This window comes from Cryptomeria japonica, chromosome 10 (assembly GCF_030272615.1).
Source record: "Cryptomeria japonica chromosome 10, Sugi_1.0, whole genome shotgun sequence".
Lineage (NCBI taxonomy): Eukaryota > Viridiplantae > Streptophyta > Pinopsida > Cupressales > Cupressaceae > Cryptomeria > Cryptomeria japonica.
Genome location: NC_081414.1, coordinates 3,956,569 through 3,980,831, shown reverse-complemented (window position 1 = coordinate 3,980,831; position 24,263 = coordinate 3,956,569). Strand labels below are relative to the sequence as shown.

At 36.5% G+C, this 24,263-nt stretch overlaps 1 long non-coding RNA gene across 1 annotated transcript; it reads left to right on the top strand.

Annotated features, from left to right (window-relative positions):
• Positions 1-292: 292 nt before the first annotated feature.
• LOC131069347 (uncharacterized) lies at positions 293-1,385 on the top strand. The gene is made up of 3 exons (XR_009112124.2): positions 293-603; positions 699-858; positions 980-1,385. It is a non-coding gene; the product is annotated as an uncharacterized LOC131069347 (long non-coding RNA).
• The last annotated feature ends 22,878 nt before the right edge of the window (positions 1,386-24,263 follow it).

Genomic DNA, 24,263 nt, shown 5'->3' with positions numbered 1-24,263 from the left:
TTCCTTGATTTTTCATAATTTGTAACTTTTTTCCTCTCATACCAAAACTTCATGAACTTTTTTTCATATTAATGTTTGTTGCTTCCAAAGATTTAAACCACAGATAATTAAGAATATTAATATATGATCTATAAAAATTTGAATGAAAAAAATATTTATCCACGAAGAGATTTTAATCTTAAACAAGAGACGCAGAGCGTCATGTTCCTGCGGAGAGTTGAGAGTAAACTGGTAGGTAAAGGAGAAAATGTAAGAATGTGGGAGGTAGAGGAGAGCAGGGAAACCATGGCATTCGACGAAACCATATTTGTTTGAGATATTCTGCCAAACAGTTGGCATGCCTTTTGTATTGTTCCACGGTTTGCATATGTTTGCTATATTTTTCAAGAATGTCATATGTTATGCAATATCAAGAGAACTCACACCATGGAAATGCTCTAGTAGACAATGTATGTGAAATGTGGAAGCTGTCATGCCAACGTTAAATTCATATGGCCTCCATTCCTTTATTGCTATTGGACCTGTCACTCAATAAAATCTGACCATTCTTTGGCTTAACTTTCAGGGTGATTGGAACGGTGCCGGTGCTCATACAAATTATAGGTTGGTTGTCATAGCTGCAGAAAAAAGATGTCTTGTTCTAGAAATCATTAATTTTAATAATGAGCTTATTCTCATTCAATTGTCAAATTTGACAGCACAAAATCTATGAGAACCGATGGTGGAATCAATGTGATCAAGAAGGCCATTGAAAACCTGGGGCTGAAGCACAAGGAGCACATTTCTGCATATGGAGAGGGCAATGAGAGGCGTTTGACTGGCAAACATGAGACATCAGACATCAACACATTTTCCTGGGTAATTTTTATATGCATGAACATTGATATCAACAAGCATTGTGGTATGTACGAAATACAAAAGAATTGTAGCTTGACCACTGTTTGGCTGCATTTTTTCATGATGTTCACAATGATTGCAGGATATGTACAAGGTGGATTCGGTGAAAAGCGTTTAGGAACTTCAAGCAAATTCAATTGGCAGGTGTCAAGCTAGACTCTGCAACCTTTGCCACGATCCTCGCAGGTTGTGTGAAATGGGAGCTTTGGAACAGGGCAAGGGCATCCATCAAAGCATAAAAGATAGAGGTTTTTTTGAGATATAGTTGCAACTGCTCTGGTAGACATGAATGGGACATGTGAAACCATAGACAAGCTACGCGAACTGTTTGACAAAATGCTCCAAAGAAATGTGGTTCCATGGAATGCGATGATTGTTGGATTTGTTGACAAGACTGGAGAATCTTCCAAGCAAATTCTATCATTGTGGTGATGTTTTCAGCTGAATTCTGTCAGTTCTGGTATAAAGCACATTCATTAACATAAACAAACGCATAAATATAAAATTAAGTGATATCCAATATGGGTGGAATTAAAATGTTAAATTAAATATGCATTAAAGCTGAGCATCTCATAATGTGAAACAGAACTTGGAATCTTAAAATATAATTCTTAATTGACTCACGTTCTTCTTACTAATATTGGAGTACAGGTGTGTTATAGGTGATCAACAGTAGAAAAAGTAGTCCCCATACAGAAAATAATCATGAAAGATCTTTCGAATCATACAGTACAGGTGCTTAACCAGTGATTAAACCAGGAGAACCAGCTACTCATTCTAGCATTATACTTTCGTTGAGTTTCACCATTTAAGTTCCACCATTGAATAACATTGCATTTTTCAGTCTGCACGAATAAATGTATAAAGATAACTGATCAAAGGTGTAATAATATTGTAATGAATTTGTATAGATTTTTGAAGAAAAATGTGTAATAATTTTTGCATACAAATTTGAGATGAATGACAGATAGTAAATCTATGAGGAAAAAACAAAACTATATTAATTTCTACATTGATGTAATAGATTTATATATCTAAATTGAAAAAAATGCAGTGTGGCCTCAAGAATGGAACTAGATCACTCCCCATATTATGGGGATTGGGAAACAAGTATCGCAGGAACCAAAAAGAAAACAACTCAGAAAAGAAGCAGTCATTCAAAAAATCGTAAAATAAAACTCTGGAATAACCTTAACAGAGACATTTCAGAGGAGAGCGAATTCCTTAAGTTTTTTTCAATAGAACTGTGTAATAATTTTTCAATTGAAAATTTTGGATGGCAGTCAATGACCCATCACAATGATAAAAGCACAGAAATGCGAGGCAGATGGTTTTGCACATTTTAGAGAACGCAATTTGTAATGACAGCAGAAATGACTGAAATTAAAGGACTGAATTTGTAATTAAAGTAGAAATGGGTGAAATGATCTGCTCTGTTAGCAAAGAAATGGTTCAACAGTCGTGGAAGAGAAATTTAATATACCAAAATCATTCCAAAATTTAAGGAAATGCCAGAATGTTGGACAGTAAAGCATTGAGACCTTGGAAAAAATTTTAAATGCTTTCAATTACAGACACCAGCAGAATGTAAGTGGATAGAATGCTTTCTAGTTTGGCATGAGTCATTTTGGGGAATGAAAGTTAAGATATTGGTAACATACATAATAGTTAATCCAAAAATTATAAAAAACTAGTGAGCAGACAGAGAGTTGCAAAGCAGACTTAATGATGGCATTTAAATTTTTCTATGTACTGAACATATGTGAAAATTCGGCATTCAAGAAGGGGAATTCAATTAATTCACATAAACCAAATTGTATTCATACTAACGTTGTAATATGTTTAAGTAGTTACATATGAGAATGGAAATTTTTAGTGCCTTGACATAATTGTATTTACTTGAATGAGTATTCATCAGCTTTACATAATTGATGAAATTCCAAAATAGAAATCGTGAAATAAGAAGACATGTGATTGTTTTTTAATTTGTGGAGTCAAAATTCATGGTATAAAAGTTGTAGCTGGTGGCATTTGTTGTGTTCGTATTGAGATTGTAGCAGAGAGTCCGAGACCTACAAAGTGGGTAGACGAAATTTAATAATATCAAAGAGAAGTGTAAGAGGGTAAATCTGAGAATAAGGGGAGAGGAATGTGTTATTTGATCAAGGTGTCATAATATAATGGACACCCTGGAATGCCCAAAAAACCATACCAATTGCTGCTAGGAATTTTATCAAACAGTTTGCATCCAACTCCTTATTTCTCCGTTTAATGTTTTAAATTCCCTTATGGCTCCGGAAATGAAATGTTGGTTTGTTTTACATGGAATTGAAATCACAGAATATGGACAAAAATGAAACTACAATAATATGCAAACTGAAAATTGAACTACTGTTGATAAGATGTTATTTTCAGATTTTAATAAAATCAAATACATGGCAAATTATCAACTCACTAATTATTCCAGCATTATTGACATAATACTCGAGCAATCATTTTCAATCTTGCTACTATAGTGACATGAATAGTACCCACGTGAATAGTAACTACGTGAATAGTAACCACGTGAATAGTACCCACATGAATAGTGTTGCAGCAATATTAATTTGTCTTCAACAAGTCCAATATCTTCATAAAATCATCTCCTCAAAATGGCATAAGCATTGGACAAGTAGGGAAGAAGATATGAACAAACATTAAATCTGCCTGTAGCTGGAAATGCACCCAATCTGCCTGATAATGAAGCTGATAGCAATGGATTCCAAAGGCCAAACCCCAGGGGAATGACGTCTAGAATGTCACAAGAGAGGATAGACGTCCTCTAATGCCAAGAACGGATCTGCAACTCACACATACCAATTCTTCTCATATTCAACATATCTAATGAAGCCACAAACGCTTTCTTTTATTCTTTTTCCAAGGGTCCACTCAACTCTCATGGGCCATGTGGGATAAAAGATGAGCAATATAAAACATATATTAAAATATTCACTTATGTCTCCCTTGGGTACAGATCCCCATAAAATAAATATTAGAGTAACACTAATAGTTTACAATTAAATTAAATGTTACTTTAATAAAATTTCAGGCATTAAAATGTATTAGCAATCGGACTCCGAATAATGCGAGTGATAGCTTGTTGGAAAGCTCTCACCGAGGAGTATCAAATCCAAACACCAAAACTGGCCTCCACTATGTCCTGCTGACTTACTAAAAATAGTAAGTATGCCTGAAACTGAGTAAATCAACTTCGTTTTGGCCCAAACTAGAAATGACTAGGCCAAAACACTCCAGGATCCCCTTAAACCCTTCGTTAGCCCTCGGGACCATGTAGAACAAGGCTAACGCACACACACTTGGTCAATTGCTAAAGTGGGGACATTACACGTAAGGAGGAGTAGCTGCTTACCTGAGTTGTATGTTTTTGGATCAGTGTGTGGTGGTAGAAGTGTGGATGATTGTATTTGTTTGGTTGAGAGTGAACTCTGCTTGGGCAGAGAAGTCACGGAGAACTTCGATCACTTTTGAGTTGTCGGTTATGTAATCTTGAGGTGATAACTCATGTAGAGTGGGCATTAGTTGGACTGCTATAGTCTTCTATATGATGCAATTGATTTTCTGGTCAGAAGGTGTTGTGAGAGTTGACTTAAGGTGCAAGGAATATTCATACTTGACGTCCTTTTGGCACTTTAGACAGTAGGCAGTGTTGCCATGGAGCATGCCGAATGTGTCAAACTTGTATTTGCAGCCAGTGCAAAAAGAAATGAAGGGGTTGGAGAATGCATTTGTAATAGTTAATTTGCCTGTGACCTGCAACCACAAGAAGGAAACAATTATATAGTCGCCAAGACGATGGTTTGTTGTAGACTGTGTAAAATTTTATTTTGCTTACCTTGGTGGTTGATTCGATGAGTGCAGTTAGCTTTTGCAATGTTCTTTTGTCTTTGAGTCTACAAATGAATGTAGCAATGCCTGTGCAAAATGCATTTTTTGAGATTAGTTCTTTTCACAATGTTTTTGAACAACATTTGTGGCAGCTCATTACTTTGTAGTTTGTTCTCTATTTCTAAATAGTGTTGTGTGAAGTTGGCATTCATCCATAGCTGAAAAATAGGAGAGAAAATAGATAAGCATGGTGGGTAAAGGGAAAGTAAAGAATGATGGAGGTTGGTTGGAAATAAAGTAGAGATAAGGGAAAGAAGGGTGAGAGTTGTGAACCTGAGCGTTATTATTGTGTGCGTCTTTGATTTCCAAAGTATATTGTACACCAGATCTCTTTGTTGCAACTACCAAAGCGCCTATTGTGCCAATAAGATAGTCACTTGTGTTATTTAGTAGGTGCCTAATTGTGGTGTTTGGGATGAAGTTGTAGTCATGTAAAATACGTGGAATTACTTGAAGAGTGCTTGTGTCCTTGAGGAGAAGAACGCAGTCACAATTGTCTTTGTCGTAGTTAGTGCATGGAACAACGTCAAAATCTGATATAGGGAGGCCATGCCTGGGATGATTTTGTCTTCGAATTTGTGTAGTAAGTTGTTGCTGACAGTGAGAGTTATTGTCATTTCACCATTCACATCTGTGAGGTCTGCACGAAGAACTTCTCTAGTCTTGTTCACTTTGTCCAATGTTGCTTTGTAGACAACAAAACATCTCCTTAAAAATTGTTTCCAGCTTTTATGGCATTTAGGTCGTCGATCGATAATGAAATTTCATTGTTAATTTTGGACCTGTGCCAAAAATGAAGAGTGTTAGTACTATAGTAGTAAGGAAAAAGAGAATGTGTAATGTTTAGATAGGGCATGTATATTACCTTTTGCCTGTGCTAGTGTCCATTATCTCAGACTTTGGTGTTGTTGTTGTATGTTGTTGCATTCGTAATGCTACAGAAAAAATAGTAGAGCGTTGAATAATGATCATGTTATTTGGGTATTTTTGGGAAGGGAAAAAAAGTTGTAAATTGCAAGTGCTGAATTGGAAAAGTGAGTTTTGTTGGATTTTGCCAAGATCAAGGGCACAATGAAAAGCATAAAAGAGACAATAGAATGACAAGAACAAACTGTATTCTCATCAATATAAAAATGATCAACTGGATTAACCAATACAATGAATAGAGGCCTGCTTATATAGGCAAGGCCATATGGATGTATGAGCACACAAATATGACAAGTGGCTCAATGAGAAACAAGGGTAGGTAGGAAATAGGTGTGGGTAGGTAGGAGAAATAATATAATATTCCACATGAGGTGGATCACCCACCGAAGGTGGAATTATCACTCCACAATAAGTGGATATGATAGTGTAATAACAAGATCAACACCATAAGAGGTGGAATTTCTCCTACACACACTATCCCAATGAGGCACAAACACCCAAGTGTCTCATATCCAAACTACTATGTAATGCATTATCCTAAGTAAACTTAAGTAAGTGTAATAATATCCATGATGAATAATTATTTACACCAACACCCCCCCTTAAGTGCAACTGAGGGGAATGCACTTAAGTCTACAATGCAACTAAGCAATGCAAGATGGGTCCCGGCTACGAGGCCATGATAGGTACCCATGTACAACATGCAAATGCAAGCAAAACAATGCAATGCAATCTCTCACAACCGGAGAAAAGGAGAAAACCCAGTGGGAAAAAACTCCCCCCCAAAAGAGAGATGAATGTATAAAAGAATCTCAAGGAAGAAGGACAAAACCTCAAAGAGGAAAAAGTCCCCCCCATAAGAGAGGAAGGAGAAGTCAGCTGACCCCCCCTAATGACACATCCCGCACCCCCAAGAGAGCTCGCAACTGCTGGAACTTACTCTCGGTGAAAGGTTTGGTGAATATGTCAGCAACCTGCTCTGCTGTAGAACAATACTGTAAATCAATGACCTGCTCCTGGATGAGCTCTCGGATATAGTGCATATGAATCTCGATGTGTTTGGTCCGCTGGTGCTGGACCGGGTTCTTCGAGATGGCAATGGTACTCTGATTGTCGCAATATAGGACTGTCGGCCGTGGAATAGTGAACCCAAACTCTGTGAGAATCTGCTGGAGCCAAATGGTCTCAGTCGCTGCGTTAACAGTGCCTCGATACTCAGCCTCAGTCGAAGAGAGAGCAATAGCATGTTGCTTCTTGCTCTGCCAACAAATGGGCCCCGAACCAAGGTGAAAACTGTAACCAGAAGTAGACTTACGATCAACTAGATCGCCAGCCCAATCGGAGTCTGTGTAACCAACCAAGCGAAGTCCTGTGCCTGCTGCATAGTGAATCCCATAGTGATGTGTACCCTGGATGTAATGTAGAATGCGTTTGGCGGCTTTCCAATGAAGCTCATGTGGTTCCTGCATGAAGCGGGAAACCATGCCAACTGCAAATGAAATATCAGGGCGTGTATGAGTCAAGTAGATGAGACTACCCACAAGCTGACGATACAAAGTGGCATCAACTAGTGGAGAAGAACACTGAGCCTCAAGCTTGACTCCTGAAAGAAAGGGAGTCGGGGCAGGCTTACAATCAGCCATATGAAAGCGTGCAAGTAGATCAAGAGCATACTTGGGCTGCGATAGAGTAATCCCGGAAGATGACTGTGAAATCTCAATCCCGAGAAAGTAGTGCAAAAGACCCAAGTCAGTCATAGAAAATCTGTCATGCAAAGCAGATTTGACCCTGCTAATGATGGATGCAGTACTCCCTGTAATGATCAAATCATCAACATAGAGCACTAGTATCAAGTGAGAGTCATCCTGTCGCAAAATGTAGACATTCGGATCGGAATGACACCTGGTGAAACCTGCAGAGAGTAGAAAGGAGTCCATCTTGGCATACCAAGCCCTGGGGGCCTGCTTAAGGCCATAGATAGATTTCCTCAATCTGCAAACCAAAGAAGTATCCTAGATGAAACCCTGTGGCTGCTCCATATAAATCTCCTCATCTAGATCACCATGAAGAAAGGCACTCTTCACATCCATCTGATGTACAGCCCAACCATGAGCTGCAGCTATAGCAAGTGTCAAACGAATGGAGTTCATCTTAGCTACGGGTGCAAAGGTCTCAGTATAGTCAACACCTGCAACCTGTGAGAAACCTTTGGCAACAAGCCGAGCCTTATACTTATCCACACTACCATCCGCTGCAAACTTGGTTCGATAGATCCACTTACATCGAACCATCTTTCTCCCCTTAGGGAGATGTACTAGATCCCATGTGTTGTTCCTCATCAAGGAACTATACTCTTCCTCCATAGCTTGGTCCCACTCAGGAACCCCTGATGCTTCCCTGAATGTCTGTGGATCGGAAGCGGTAGCAATAAATGCATGTGGATGATCCTGATGTTGTGATCGTGTTCTCCGTGTATCCAAAGGATCCCCAGCAAGAGAACCCGCGGACTCAAGTGTCTGTCGAGCCCAACGAGGTCTAGGTGGAGGTGGAGAATGAGGCACCTCAACTACAAATGGACCCTGCGGAGGTGTAACCCTGCGAGTAGGAGTTGAGGGAGTCTCATCATCGGAATCACTAACATCACTATCCACAATGGAGGAAGGTGGAGGAGGTAGAGAGGCTAAGCTAGGAGAGCTTTCCTCAAAGTGAACACTCCTCTCAATGAATACCTCATGTGTCTCTGGATCCATCAATCTGTATGCCTTAACACCCTCAGGATATCCAACAAATATGCAAGGCCGACTCTGTGGTTCCAATGCCTTGCGTTTCTGTGGAGGTATGCGAGCCCATGCTGGGCACCCAAAGACTTTGAAATGTCTCACAATCAGTTTCCTACCAACCCAAGCTTCAAAAGGAGTAATACCTTGTAAAGCTTTGTGAGGAACCCGATTCTGGATGTGTGTGGCACAACTGATAGCCTCTGCCCAAAAGGTGGGATCAAGAGAACGTGCATGGATCATACAGCTAGCCATTTCTTTGAGAGTTCGATTCTTGCGTTCTGCAACCCCATTCTGCTGTGGAGTGTATGCAACAGAATGCTGAAGATCAATCCCCTCAAATGTACAAAAGTCCTCAAGTCTCTTGTTCACATATTCCCTGCCATTATCTGTCCGAAGAATCTTGATCACTTTCCCTGATTGCTTTTCCACACGAGCCTTGAAGTCCTGAAATCTGTCAAATACTTCACTCTTATGAATGAGAAAGTAGACCCAAGTGAAGCGGGAGTAGTCATCAATGAAGGTAAGAACATAGCGGGCCTTACTAAATGAAGGTGCTGGAAATGGACCTGCTACATCACTGTGAACAAGTTGAAGAACTTCCAAAGCTCTCCAAGTTTTCTCTTTATCAAATTTCTCTTCGGGATGCTTGCCCATGGAACAACCTGAACATACACCCTCTGAAAAGCTGATTCGAGGAAGACCTGTGACCATGTCTTTAGTGCTGAGCTGTTGAAGATAGCGGTAGTTGAGGTGACCAAACCGCTCATGCCATAGCTTACTTTCTGAATTTGAATGAGTAAGCAAGGCCCTAGAAGGTGAACTTGGCACAAAGTGGGAAAATGAATAAAGCCTTGAGTTGTCATTGACTTGTCCCACTGCTACCAAGGCATCATCATCAAGTTCCTTTACCACAACTGAATCTGGTGTAAACTCAACCTTTTTCCCATTCCCATAGTGAGTGATTTGATAGATGGAGAGAAGGTTGGTAGACAAGTTAGGAACATAGAGAACATTCTCAAATGTTCCATCATCCATGTCAACTGAACCTTTCCCTTCAACCTCTACTTGTGTATCATCACCTATGTAAATGTGAGGTACCTTAGATGGCTCTAATGTAGAAAACTGCTCCTTTCTAGAACCCATGTGATATGAAGCACCCGAGTCAAGTATCCATTGCTGTGAAGAACCTGTTTTAGCCACAAATGCTTGCCCTTTTCCTTTTGACTGTGAGGAAGAAGAAGAAGAGGAATCCTTCTTTGTGTAGGCGGATGGCAAGTTGATGTTGTTTTTCTTGAGAAGATTGGTTAATTCATCAACTTGCTTTGTGTGGCATCGATGCTCATCATGACCATACTTTTTGCAATATGCACAAGTTGGTTTTTCCTTCTTAGGTGTTGTCCCCTTCTTGGAAGAGGATTGTTGATTGCCTTGTGATGGAGAGGATGATTGTCCCTTTTCTTGTTGTGGTTGAGACTTAGATTGCTTCTTCTTCTTGTTGGAATTTTTGCCTTGACTTCCTTGATTTCCTTGATTTGCCACCAAAGCCTTGGACTTGGAAGACTTGAGAAGCCCCATGTTCAACAACTTGGATTGTTCCAATATCAACATTTCTGTGAAAGCTTCAAAAGAAGGCATAACATAAGAACTCCCCACTGTCAAACGATGAGTTTGGAAGCTTGATACAAATGCTGCATACTCTGGTGCAAGCTTGTCCAACAAGTTGAATATCAATTGAGCATCCTTTTTGTCTATTCCACAATCCTTTAGCTTTGCTCTTAGCTCATTTGCTTTGGTTACATAATCTTGGATTGTATCAAAATTCTTGGGATCTAAGTTGGTGAGCTCATTATCAATCTGGTAGCCTCTGATTTCATCAACTTGTCCATACAATTTCTGAAACATGTCCCAAGCCTCTTTAATTGTTTTACACTTCTCAATGTGGAAAATGAGGTCATCTGATACATACTTACGTAAGGTTCCAAGAGCCATGCAATTCTTAGTGAGCCATTCTAATTGAGCATTTGGATCAGCCTTAGGATCAGGTGGTGCTGTTATTGTTCCATCTATGTAGTGTGTGAGACCCTTTTCCATTAGTTTACTCCATACTTTAATTTTCCATGATGGATAATTATGTGGAGTTAATGGTGGAAACTTATTAGGACTCATTGCAACAAGAATGGAAAGAGCACAAAAGAGGCACAATCACACAAGACACCCCCCCAAATTCACTCAATCAAAGAACCCCCCCAAATGTGATGATTTTGGCACTTTATAAGTAGTGCGTATACAATGGGCCACTTGCAAAAAATGGCAAAGTGGACTTCTGATTTACAATTTTACAACTGCCTCAAGAAGGCCAAAAGAGACTCAACTGATAATGCAAGAGATCTAACTAAGATCCAAGCAATTTACAAGTACCTAATAGGCCAAATAAGACCAATATCTGAAAGTACAATTTTCACTCAAAATCTCTGAAATCTGATCACAGATTCTGAAAGTAGACGAAAAAATAAGCACTTTCAAAAAAAACGGCACCTGAAAAGGAGGTCGTATGAGCTCAAACGAGGCCTTTGAAGTTGCAGAATTGAGGATTGGACAGGTACAGCTGAGAGAATCCGAAAATTCCGAAAAACCTGTGCATCAAAATCAGAAAATAACCACACCACTGCGAAGATCACAAAATTTTAGCCCATTTCAAAAAAAATTGCACCAAAAAAGGAGCAAAAATGAGCAAGATATGGCCTTCCAAAGTTGGACTGCAAAACTGAAAAGCCCAATGGAGAGGGGTTTAAAAATTTTCAAAAAATGCTGATGTGGCGCTGACGTCATCAAAACACTGTGTTAAATTTGACGGTCGTATGACCGTCACGAAAACTTCGCTGCCTGGCTGACTGGGCGTCCGTACGGTACGGACGGATCGCGTGGCACGCTGACTGTGTATTCCGTACTGTACGGAATGATGACTGTGCAGGCTGATGTGTGCGTCCGTACTGCTGACTGTGCGTACGGTAATGCTAACTGTATGGTTTACCCGCGGGCCCGTGGCTGCCTGCCACGTGGCGGGCGCGGTCCTCCTGTCTTCGGGACTGGTGTCCGCGTGGCTGTGCAGAGCAGGGGAGCGGCGAGAGGACTAAGCCGAGGCCGGAGCGGACGCGGGCTCGGAGCGGCGCCGGAGGAAGACCCGGGAGGCGGGCGGGGGGCGCCGCTGGTGACGTCGGAGCGGAGGGTGGCGGAGCAGCTGGATGAGTCGGGAGCTGCACGGGAGGCGAGGTCGCGGGAGGATAGCCGGAGCCAGGGAAACGGTGGACTTCGACGGCGTCTGGAGCAGGCACGGCGACCGATGCACTGGGAACACTGCGGCACGGACGGCGTACAGGCAGAGGACGGTAGGTGCACGGAGTCCGGGTCTGCGGCAGACGAGGTACGGGCTCTGCGGTGACTGTGACCTGCGAACCTGCAGGTACGGCGAGCACGGGGGGGGTCTTCGGACCCCCCAAAAAAATTTCCCCCTTTTTTTTTTGAAAAAATATTTTGCGTTCGGATTTTGTTTGTTTTTTTTTTTTTCGAAATTTTTGTTTTTTTTGAATTTTTGAAAAAAATTTCAGAAAATGAAAAAAAAACAAATTTTGAAAAAAAATAGCAATAAATCCGAAAATTCGTACGATATAGCAAAATTGGGGAAAAAATTTCTCCTCACCAAAATAGGTCGACTTTATAGTCAAAATTTATGGAAATGGCCTCCCGGATTCAACGGTGATGTCCAAATCGCTGTAAGATGCCTCCAAAAAATGAAGATCCCCAAATCCGAAAATAGAAGCCTTCCACGATGTCTCCAAAAACTAATCAACGAAGCCCCAATAGCTCTGATACCATGTTGGATTTTGCCAAGATCAAGGGCACAATGAAAAGCATAAAAGAGACAATAGAATGACAAGAACAAACTGTATTCTCATCAATATAAAAATGATCAACTGGATTAACCAATACAATGAATAGAGGCCTGCTTATATAGGCAAGGCCATATGGATGTATGAGCACACAAATACGACAAGTGGCTCAATGAGAAACAAGGGTAGGTAGGAAATAGGTGTGGGTAGGTAGGAGAAATAATATAATATTCCACATGAGGTGGATCACCCACCGAAGGTGGAATTATCACTCCACAATAAGTGGATATGATAGTGTAATAACAAGATCAACACCATAAGAGGTGGAATTTCTCCTACACACACTATCCCAATGAGGCACAAACACCCAAGTGTCTCATATCCAAACTACTATGTAATGCATTATCCTAAGTAAACTTAAGTAAGTGTAATAATATCCATGATGAATAATTATTTACACCAACAAGTTTTGTGAAAAGTTCAGTTGAATTTTGCTTGTGAATTGTTAGAATAGCTGTGAGGTGGTCAATCCAATATGCTTCCATCCTATTAATGGTGCATATGTTAGTAGTTGAGTTTGACCATATGTGATCAATTAGTGGCTTATTTATGGTGTGCGTTTCTTTTAAGAGTAAATGTATATTGTACTTTTGCATATGTTTTTCAAGCACTTGTTTGGATTTGGTTTGTGTGGACATGTCAATATTGAGGTCGCCAACAATGTAGAGTAGTGTATTAAGATCTATGAAGTTTAGTATTTCATCAACAATTGTTGTAATTTGTGTAATTGGAGTATTTGGCTTTGCATAAATATTGCAAATGTTTAGTTGTGTAGTTGATAATATTATTGTTAGTGTAATTGCTTTGATATTAGTGGAATGATGTGTTTTGGATTTGGAAATAGAGAACTTTGTATTTGTTAATGTTGAGATTCCATGGACATTATACATTGTATACATATTAAAGTGGTTGGCTAGACGATTTGTTTGAGATGGATGTGTGTGTGTCTCTTGTAGGCACAAGATGTCTAAAGACATTAAGACATTGTCATTGAGTATGTCCAATGTGTGTGCCTGTAAGGTATGGGTGTTTAGTGTGCATATGTGCAGGTGGTCAATGTTGTTGGAACAAATAAGTTTGTTGTCAATATTTCATTGTGCAGTTGAAAGTAGATGCAACATTTCTATGTGCACTTTTTTTTTAACTTTAAAATTTGCTAGAGTCAATGGGTGTAACAGGTCTAATTTATCAAGTGTTTTTGTTCGTGATAGTGTTGTGTATGTTAAGCCATGCCAGTGGGGTCAAATGCCATAGCATCCATTGTAAGTCGTTGTGATCGATGTATAGTACATGCACATGAAACTTTAATTGGAAATTGTTTCCTTATTGTAGTGTGTGGTTGTCTATTTAGTTTTTGTATTGCTTTAGTTATACAGGGTATTGGAGTCCAGTTTGTTTGAATGGTGGGATTGTAATAGGGTGCAAGTTTTTTGCATTGTTGTATTCCTATTGTTGGGTCATTGAAATGAATCCAAATGATGTCAATGTCATTGTGTTTTGTATATATTTTGAAGATTCCATCATATCCATTGACAAGGCCATCTTGAGTATTGTAATTGCCAGCATATATTTCAACTAGTATATTTGGTTTGACGTGAATTTGGGGAGGCAAAGTAGTTGTATGGTCATACAAACGAATTGTGTTTGTATTGGTTTCTTGCTCATCCAATGCATGGAGGACAATTGTGTCTCCTGGAAGTTTTGTTAGCATTTTATTATTGTGCTTGTCTACGTCAGCTTTTCTATAGAAGAGGTGAGGTAGTGTTGGGTCAACTAGTGGTTCCTTTAAGCAATGTTGATTAAGATAATCAATGTCATCACTTGTTTGTGCAGCGACACACATTTTGTTTAAGATAGAGATGAAAGTTTCATCTTTTTGTCACATTGTTTTTGTTAGTGGGTAGTACTTGACATTGTCTATCAAGAAATTGTATGACAGCAATTTTGTAGAAGTTGGTTTGTTTTCAAAGACAATGGAGTCAAGTACCGGTAGTGCTTGGTAGAGGTCACCATAAAATATTGTGTCCAACCCACCAAAGGGTGTTGTGGGTGTTTGCATTATGTCACGTAAACGTTTGTCTACATAACGGAGAAATGTTGAGCCAACTAAAGATATTTCATCAATTAGCAAGACGCGTAACTGGCTGAAGTGTTTTGACATTGTATCTAGAGTCTCAATGCTAAGCGGTACAAAGTTTGATTTGTTAAAAGGTATGTGAAATGTTGAATGTAGTGTAGTTCCACCAACATTGAACATTGCTTTTCCTGTATATGCAGTGATTAGTCCTTTTGGTTTGTCTGGATCATTATCAATGGAAGCACTGTAAAGGCGGAGAAGTGTTTGGTAGATGGCTTTTTTGTTGTGAATGTCTTTCCAGTTCCTGCTCCGCCAATGAGGAATAAATGCAATGGCATTTGCATCTTTTTCATCTTTTTAATGGCAATGTCTTTGACAATTGCGTGTTGTTCTATGTTTAGCATTTGTCTTAATTTTTAGTATTCATTGTTATCAATGATTTGTGTGTGCTTTGCAATTTCAAATGCACCATGGACAACTGCATCTATAGTTTTGAGGCTTTTTTTGTTGATACCAGGTCCTATGTCGTATAGCTCTTCTTCGTTGAATTTGTTTGGTACATGGACATCGTTAACATCGTTAGGATTTTCAATATTGAGCTCATCGATGGCTTTGTCAATGTCACCCCATGCAGGGTTAATAGTAAATGTAAATTTTGCACGGTTTGTTAGTATTGTTTTCTCATGGTGTGTGTATGCACTTTTCCATAAGAGGAAATTATCTTTTAGGGTAGTTTCATTGAGGGTAAATGGTACATATAGAACTAGTTGCTCTCTAAAATAGTTTTCTATGTCAATATGCTTGTTGTAATTTATAAACCTTATTATGTTTGGTTTTGCTTTTTGCTTGATCTTGGTGCCATCTTTGTTATAGGTAGCAACAAATTCAGCAAGGCAAATAGCAGCGATTATGGGTGGTCGCAAATAATATCTTCAGAGTCATCTACTTCTTTTATTAATTGTTTAGGAGGTTTTAGTATAAATGTCCTTTCGTCATTGGGCCTTGTGTCAATGAATATGCATTTGCGTGAGCTTTTATTCAATGGGAGGGAGAGGACAATGTGGGCAGCTTGTTGTGATGACATTTGCTATAGTTTAGTAGTGCATTGCCAAGTTTCCTTATCATTTGTATTGCATCTATGTTTTCATGTTGATGCTCTTGACGTATTTTATTGAATGCTTGTGTCATTGACTTGTCGACTTTTGCAATGTAGGAACTCCAATACATTGTTGTTGCATATGCATTTAGTATGAATTGTGCATCTGTATTTGTGTTCCATAGCAAGGGCATTTGTTTGGCAAAACTATTGTTCCATATTTGTGAGGGCTTTCTTTGTAGTACTAACGTTGGCCTCTGGATTGTTGACCTTAGTGTTAGGATGTATTCATCCTCAGTTATTTGGATTTCATCTAAGAAGTCTTGCACGGTGCAAGAGACATCATAATTTTCTATTTGCAATGTGCTTATGTAAACTTGCTAGTGCATTGTCTAAATGTTTTGTGCTACAAGTAATGTACTTATCAACAAACTGCACTATATCTTTAGTTGTGGCTTTCTCGTAGATGGGTGCATCTTTGGTCCATATGAGGAAATGGTCATGTTCATTTCCTCGATTTTGAAATTCAGTTACTGAGAAGTAGTCAGTGATGTCTCCAAAGAAACTATTATCAGAGAGTATTAGTTTTTTCATTGCATATATCCTATGCCTATAGTATCGTGCACATGTCACTGGATCTTTTTTAATAAGTTGGAATTTATAGTTCCAATTTGAGTAATGTCTCTTTGTTCATCTACTTTTGAGTAGTGTAAATCATGCAGTTGTTGAAGAGTTGCCATCAAGGGTTCCCAGCTCCGCGCTAGTGAATGTGAGGAAAAAAGTTGGTGGCCCTAGCTGTCGGATCATTGTAAAGACATTTTTTTTTAGCTAATGTGTGTAATCTGGAGAAATTCTAATTCTTTTAAAGTCAATGTAACCAATATTTGATTTTAGTATTCTTTCTAGGTTTGGCTTTTCTTTAACATCTTTTGCAATTAGTTTTTTGCCTTTAAGTTGCCCTTTCTATATTCTTACCCACATTGTTGAGATGACTTGTTGTATAAGGACTTTGACAGTTTTGAAAAACAGGTTAGTTGTGTGATATGCAAATTGTCTTTGTGAGCTTAAGAGTTCCCATTGTGCAATCTTTTGGTATGTAAACCTTTTCGTAATGTCATCGTCACACGCGCTGCCAAAAAAAAGTGTTGGGAAGTTCATTTCTTCAGCATATTTGTCTTGGAAAATGCCTATGGGACAATTGTCTTGTGCAGGTGCAATTTCTAGTATTTTATCCTGCATTTGATGTATGCACCTAGATTCAGTGAATCCGTGTATCAGAGTTTTTGATGGTTGTTCTTCTTCCGTGTCACTATCTGTGTCTGTATCACTATTATTTATTTCTATTGTTTCTTGGTTATTTGAATTGTGTTGTAGGATGGCTTGCCAATCTTGCTTGATTTGCACATTTTGTAATTTTTAAAGCGGTGTGCTTGATAGTTGCAACAAAGCTTGCATTATAAGGTTTGGGCGCACCATTCCTTTTTGGAATGCGTTTTTGTACTCCAAGCACCTCTTAGCGATACTGCAATTGTTGTTGTGCTATCAATAGATTGTGGTAGTGTTGTTTGTATTATGTCCATATTTGATGGGACATTAATTATTGAGTTGGTAAAGCCTAGTTGTGGTCTTCTATGGCCTAGTTCTCAAATTTGTGCAAATGCAATTCTTAGTGAGACCAATCGTTCTTCTAGTTGGGATAGATGTTGTACATGTCACAATGGTTTATTAGTGCGAATATTGTATGGTGTTGAATATTTTGGCAGCATTTGTTGTTGTAATGCATTGTTACAAATTCGACATATTGTATTTCCTATTGTAGAACCATCAAATTGCAATAGAGTTTGATAAGTGTTCTTTTCTTTGTCTTTAAATACCCTAGTGTCTTTTTTAAAGTGTAACATTAGGCAAATTGAACAAGTATACTTAGGAGTATCTTGTATTCTTTCTTTAAAAATTCCTACTGGTGACAGTGAACTAGTCCTTTTATTAGTTTTTCGTTGAAATGATGGGTTGATGGCTATTGGTTTTAGGATATTGTAATCTTTGGCAGCTTCAATATCTATAAGCTTTTCACTTCTAATTTGTTTTTTTAGTTGACGAAGTGTGATTGTTGAGGAGTTTGTATTGGTTGATTTTGTTCTTGTACTTATTGTCATATTACCCATTTTGCTTTATTGAGGTTCAATATCTTGCCCTAACTGATTACTAATAGCTAGGACTTGTTCCAATTGTTTTTGTGCAGAACACGAAGGCATAATCTTATCTCTGAGTGTTCTTTTTAATGTGCGCAGTGTTAGCTTTTGTGTGTATTTGGTATTTTCATTTCCTATTTCTAAGAGTGGCTCGAAATGCCCTGAAAGTGGATTTGTGTCATGAAAGAGTAAAGAATAACATTTTGTGTTTGACAATTCTTTGAAATGCAAGTACTTTTTTCCTGTTGTTTTTGACCAAACACATATTTGTATATTGAGCCAGTTTGAGATCCAATGGATGCAAAAAATATCTCCCCATAGTCTTGTTTCTTTGTTGTTTGTGGTTGTCATTGCAGACAATCACATGCGTTGTAGATAAGTGTTTCTATCTCGAATATGGTGCATTTCGTACAAACTTTCGGGGTTGATATCATCGTTGTATGACTTGATTGCTTCTGCTTCGCATCTTGCAAGGCAGTTAAGAAATGGTCAATTACACCATTTCGCAATTCTATGGAGGTGAATCGATTTTGTAATAGGAACTCTAGATAATCGAATAAGCAATCGCCACTGTTGTATTTGAAATTCGTAATTCGACATAGGCCATTGTGTTTTAACACTTTGTCAATGTCACAAGTATTAGCACCCATCATACGTTGAGATGTTTTGACTTGTATGACTTCTAACTTTGGTTGATTTTCCTTTTGCTCAGAGCTTTCCATTTTAAAATTGTGAAGTTAGAATTAATTGCAATTGTTCAATTCCAGATTTTGGGCACTATGTGTAGTGAACACTATATACTGCACTTAAATTTATTGTCTACTTACCAAGTTTGTTAGCTACAAAGTTCGTTACCTGCAATGCAAATAAATTGCAGATTGTCATGGAGAATTTCAAAGTTCTTGTAAAGCTGAGCCCAAACTTACTTGACGACATGCTTATAAGTACACTAATGGTGAACGGTTTCTTTATTTTTGATGCTATGGTAAAGTATGTAAATATCCTTCTAGAAAGATATGTTTGTGTATATAGATATTCTTAATCATTTATGGTTAGCTAAAAAAGTACTTCTAAATACAATCGAGACAACTTTCTTTATATAACAAAAAATGGAGAAAACAATATTTCCTTAAAATCCTAGATCATAATACACAATTTGCCTCTATGTTTTAGGAAGAAGACTATTATGTTAAACCATGTAACAATTAAAATTTTCTATGACTAACAATGGAATGCAAATAGAAAACGAACAATATGTCATATGTATGACAATGGCATGCAAATGAACAAAAATTTGAGAATGTAATAAATTTGCATAAAAACATTTAACTTGCAAAACAAATACTATTTTGTGTAAGTATTTGACATACCTTCAATATTGCCAATTGATGTGGAATATTTTTATATGAAATCCTTGAATAATTGAATCTTTTATATATTAGTATTAACATTAAAAAAAATTGAATTTTATACAACAATAAGATTTCTTATTAAAATTATTGATTTCTAAAAATAATTTTTTAATTTATCAAAACTAATGCTTAATATATTCAAATTATAAATCTGTTACTAAATATATAAATAAAATTATTTAAAATAAAAAAAAAACTGGTATACAAAATATATTATTGTTGTCTTAAAACAAATATGCAATCACATATTGATAGTATAATATTTCAACCTTTATATTAAAAATGACAAATAAAAGCAAAGTTGACAAATTTAATAAAAAGTTAATTTCAACAATATTAATTTATAATTAGAAATCTAATTAATATGTAACTTGTTTTGATTTAATTTTTTAGTAATTACAAATAAAGAATATTATAATATTAAAAGCTATTTAAACTTGATTTATAACAAAGATGACCCCACCCAAGGTGAAAACAAATCTTTTGCAATAGAAATTTATATCCCTACTGTAGTTATAGAAATATAACTTACTCGGTAAATTACTAAAAATAAAGTTGTGCTTGAATTGAAATAATTTACCCTAATTACTCCCGCTTACAAAATATGTATTATATGTGATTTGCTAATCTGTTTAGATTCAAAAAAGAAGATAGATTCACAAATAAAATAGAATTTCAGTTAACGTAACAAATAAGGCTAAGAATATTATTATAACCTGAAGGCCTTGAAAGAAGATCTAATACTAACAAGACAATCAATATTACCAATATTTCTCTACAATGAAAATCACATCCTTTAAGAGAAAATTCATATTAGGGCTACTTAGTGTGAGCATACCTATTACTATGAGGTTTAGCAAATCAAATAGTTTTTATATTTATGTATTTTTATATTTATAAAATAATTTAAATTTCTTAATAGAAAATATTAAATTATAATATTATTGTGTTATCTATTATCTTATGATAAATTGTACTATTGATCTTCATACAATATTGTTTTAGATGTAAAAAATTATTAATATATAAAAAAAATTGAAGGAAATGAATTTGTAAATAAAAAGTTCTCCTCATATGCATTGCATAAACCATTTTTTTTTGTGCCTTTGGTTGAAGGCATGGCACGTGTGTTATACTTGTGGTGCGTTGCATGTTCTAGGATAGTTGACGTGCCTGGTAAATGCTTTCACATTTTGCGCAGAATGTTGTGGTATATTACTACCCCAATCTATGTAATGACAATAATGGGTATTATACCTGGAGCGTAGATGAAGAAGAAGACATGAAAATGTCTGCAAATTGCACACCCAAAAAGGATGTTACTCAGAATTTGCTATCAAGTTTGATCATATTAGCCTATGGACTCAATGCTGTGATTTAGGTTACAAGGCTCTTTCAAATATGATTTTAATACTGCATTTTTCAGTTCCTGCTGCTTCAATTTGGAAAAATCTCGTTTCAAACTCTGAACAAAATCCTTTCAACCGTCTGTTAGGATGAGAAATATTCAGAGTTCTGGGTGATGAAATTTTGGCATGCAATAGATGAATTACTCCGCCCTTCTGTCAATAGCGATGTACCTATCTATCTATCTGAATAAAACCAGTTTGCGTGAGAGAAAAAAAAAAAAGGTGAAACTGAAGAGATGTAAGTTGTAGGATTAAAAATCCCTCAAAACTTCAAAAAAAAAAAAAATCTTCATTAGCAGTTTGAATACCGTGTGATTCTATTAGTGTAGGATTAAAAATCCCTCAAAACTTCAAAAAAAAAAAATCTTCATTAGCAGTTTGAATACCGTGTGATTCTATTAGATCAGGCACGGTAGAGAGATGTCTTGCTTCAAGATTTTTTGAATGGAAGTGTTTGGAGGGCTTGAAGCCGATGTCTATTTTGTGAATGACATGATTGTATTTCTATGGTGGCAGCAGGGAACAGCCTTGTCAACACCTCTAACTGTGTCTTCACTTTCCCAGCTTTCTTCTGCAAAACAGCAGGCGGATTATCTGCAACATTTTCGTGCAGATAACATAATAAATGATGTGGAGTATATGCGAGTCTGTATTGTACCAAATGAAGAACCTTGGACAGTTCTTGGACAGGTTAGAAATTGTTCGGTTCCAACTTTAAGGTTTTTTTTGACATGTGTTGGCATAGTTACCAGGCTTGGAAATTTGTATTTATATAGGAAGCGAAAAAAATCCAAAATTATGGAATTGCCTAGAAATTTTGGAAATCCAATTCAGACAAAAGGTATACATGTATATAAAAATAATTAACATGAACAAATGCTAAATTTACTTGACGAGCTCAATAGAAAGGGAAGTAGGTAGGATTGGGAAGTAGGTAGGATGTAGGTTTGCAGAAAAACTAATTTTTGCATTGAAAAAAAGAAAACTAATAAAAAAAATGTTTGAATGGATCTGATTGATTCATGTCTGAAAATTTTGGGTCATTCAGGATCTGGTAACTTACTAGGCCATTGCATTCCACAAAAAAAATACAGCTATTGAATCTGGCTAGAGTGCAGTTTTCTTAAATTGTAGCTTCAATTGAATTAGTTGATAACCACCAGCCTTTGGAAAAAAGAGGATCAATCAAAAGACTCCTCAATTGCTAAGCAACTTTTTCCAGTGTTGTTGAACTGTGAATCAAATTGATTGTTTGTAAACTATGAAGCAACTTTGTAAACATTGCATCCAATTTTGAGAGAACTTATTTTTTGATTTTGGGACTTGAATTGTTGTACAAGTTTCTTTTTGGTGTTGTGTGGAAAAAGAAAAAGTAGGCTCACTCCTTAAAAAACCAAATTATGAGAGGTTTTGAGAAAATCTAAATACCCAACAAAATAAAGAAGTGTTAGGCTGTGTTTACATTAGTAATAGGTGTGATACAAGGGAGGCTTGTAAGGGCATTGCCTGCACCAAGAATTTTGTAAATTCAGAGCACACTTTGGGGTGAAATCCCTGGGTCAATTTGTAATTTCAAAGTAAACATGTTATTACGCCGAGAGGCGTTCCTACAGTCGCAGCAGGGGGGAGTGAAGGCATCCGTGTATACACTAAAGAAAACGGAAAAAGAAACCAAAGTAACTGACATCTTATGAAATGCGAATTGTCTATCGTTATAAAAGCTGAAATTATATTTTAATTATATTGTTGTGTTACTATCGTGGAAGACCAACCATTCCATCTTGCTATCATCTATTTGCAAGAAATTCTAGCTTTCATTTCAAGTCACAATCGCATTTATTTTGGACCTGAAATCACAGTTCCAATCCCCGTCATTGGAGCGCTCTGGGCAAAAGATTCTGCTAACTTCTTGAGAAAAATAGTAAGCTTGACCTTGAATTCTTCACCAAATATTGTCTTGATTTATGATGAATTCTCTTAGCTTAGGCATTTCGAGTTTGTGATTATGTCAAAATTACATCTTTTACTTTTCCAGTTTGTGATTATGTCTTACAAATGCTTCAAATTTGTTCTTATCATAAGAAAGGAAACACAATTTAATGGATTTGTGAATTAATGTACTTTTGTTGTTCTTTTGAATGGATTCATTTATTATTTGTTTTATTTATATAGTTTCATGCAATATTCTGAAGCACCATAAGCTCAAATTGCCAATAGAGGAAATAAATTTGCATCTTTTGAGTTGATGGGATTTAGATTTAGCAAGCTTTCAAGTAAATATATTCTCCTGAATTTGGGATATTATCCTTCATTTTGCATTTTTTCTTTGTATTTTTTGGGGGGAATTGCAAATGCATATCAATTACAAACAGTGGAGACATATGCAAGTTGAGAATAGCTGATGATTGTAACAGATGGAAGTTTTAGAGTAATTTAGATTTGCCTATTTAAGAGCACCAAAAGCATTCTGATATCATGACTAAGCAATCTGGGAGTATGCCTTGCCATTCATGGAATCGCATGCAGAAATCACAATATTTGTCTGCACAGATTCGAGCAGAGAGATTTCATCTAAAAGTAAGAATGCCTACAATAAAACATTTTTTGTTCTCTAATATTTCGGTTTGTAAAGAATTCTCATGCGTAGAAGCTTATAGGAAAGATTGGTTGCCTGATACCTGCAAGAGATTTATATATAGTTTAGGGTGAATGATAGTTACTATTTGGAATGAATGAGGTTGGATGATCCCAGGTCAGAATAGGAGTATTTTTATTAAAAACATTATTTTTCAATAGATTTTCTAAACTATTGTTTCTTTGATAATCAATAGCAAAGATCTTAATTGATAATCAATTTGGATATTAATTGATAAGCTAGAATACAACATTTTCCATAAAATTTAAAATAAGTTTTATTTTTAAAGTTTCTATAATTTAACCACTTAAAATAAATTAAGATTGTGACAAATATCTTTCTATATTTTCAAATATCAATATAGTAACATTTTTTTTTCCAAAAATCTACATATAAAGAATGCCCAAATAATATAATAATAAGGAAAAAACCTCAATATAATAGATAGAATGTCTCCAAGACAAGTTTGTAGCTATCTTAGATGTTGGACTCAATTTAAGAATGTTTTTCTACTATGCTTATTGATTTAGGAATGTTTGTAATGGATGTGTGTTTATCAATTTCCATTTTGAATCAAAATCCCATAGTCTCTTTAATACACTACAAATAAAAATGAAACTTTCTTCTTTCAAAGAGTTGTTTCCTTAAAAGAACATAAACAATGGTTTTAAATTGCTATTTTCATCTATGAACCATGCTTTACAACCAAGTTTCTATATCTATTATCCCTATTATCATGGATATGGGTGAAAAATAATGAATTATTTTTAGATAATTATATGAAAACAAATCAAATAATGAATAAATAATAAGTAAATAATGTAGATAAATTAAATAGCTCTTAACTCAATAGAAAATAACAAAAAAACATTAAAAAGTTTGAAAAAGATGGGATGAAGAAAAATCTAAAAAAAAAATGCTTATCCTTAACAAAATTCTAGACCAT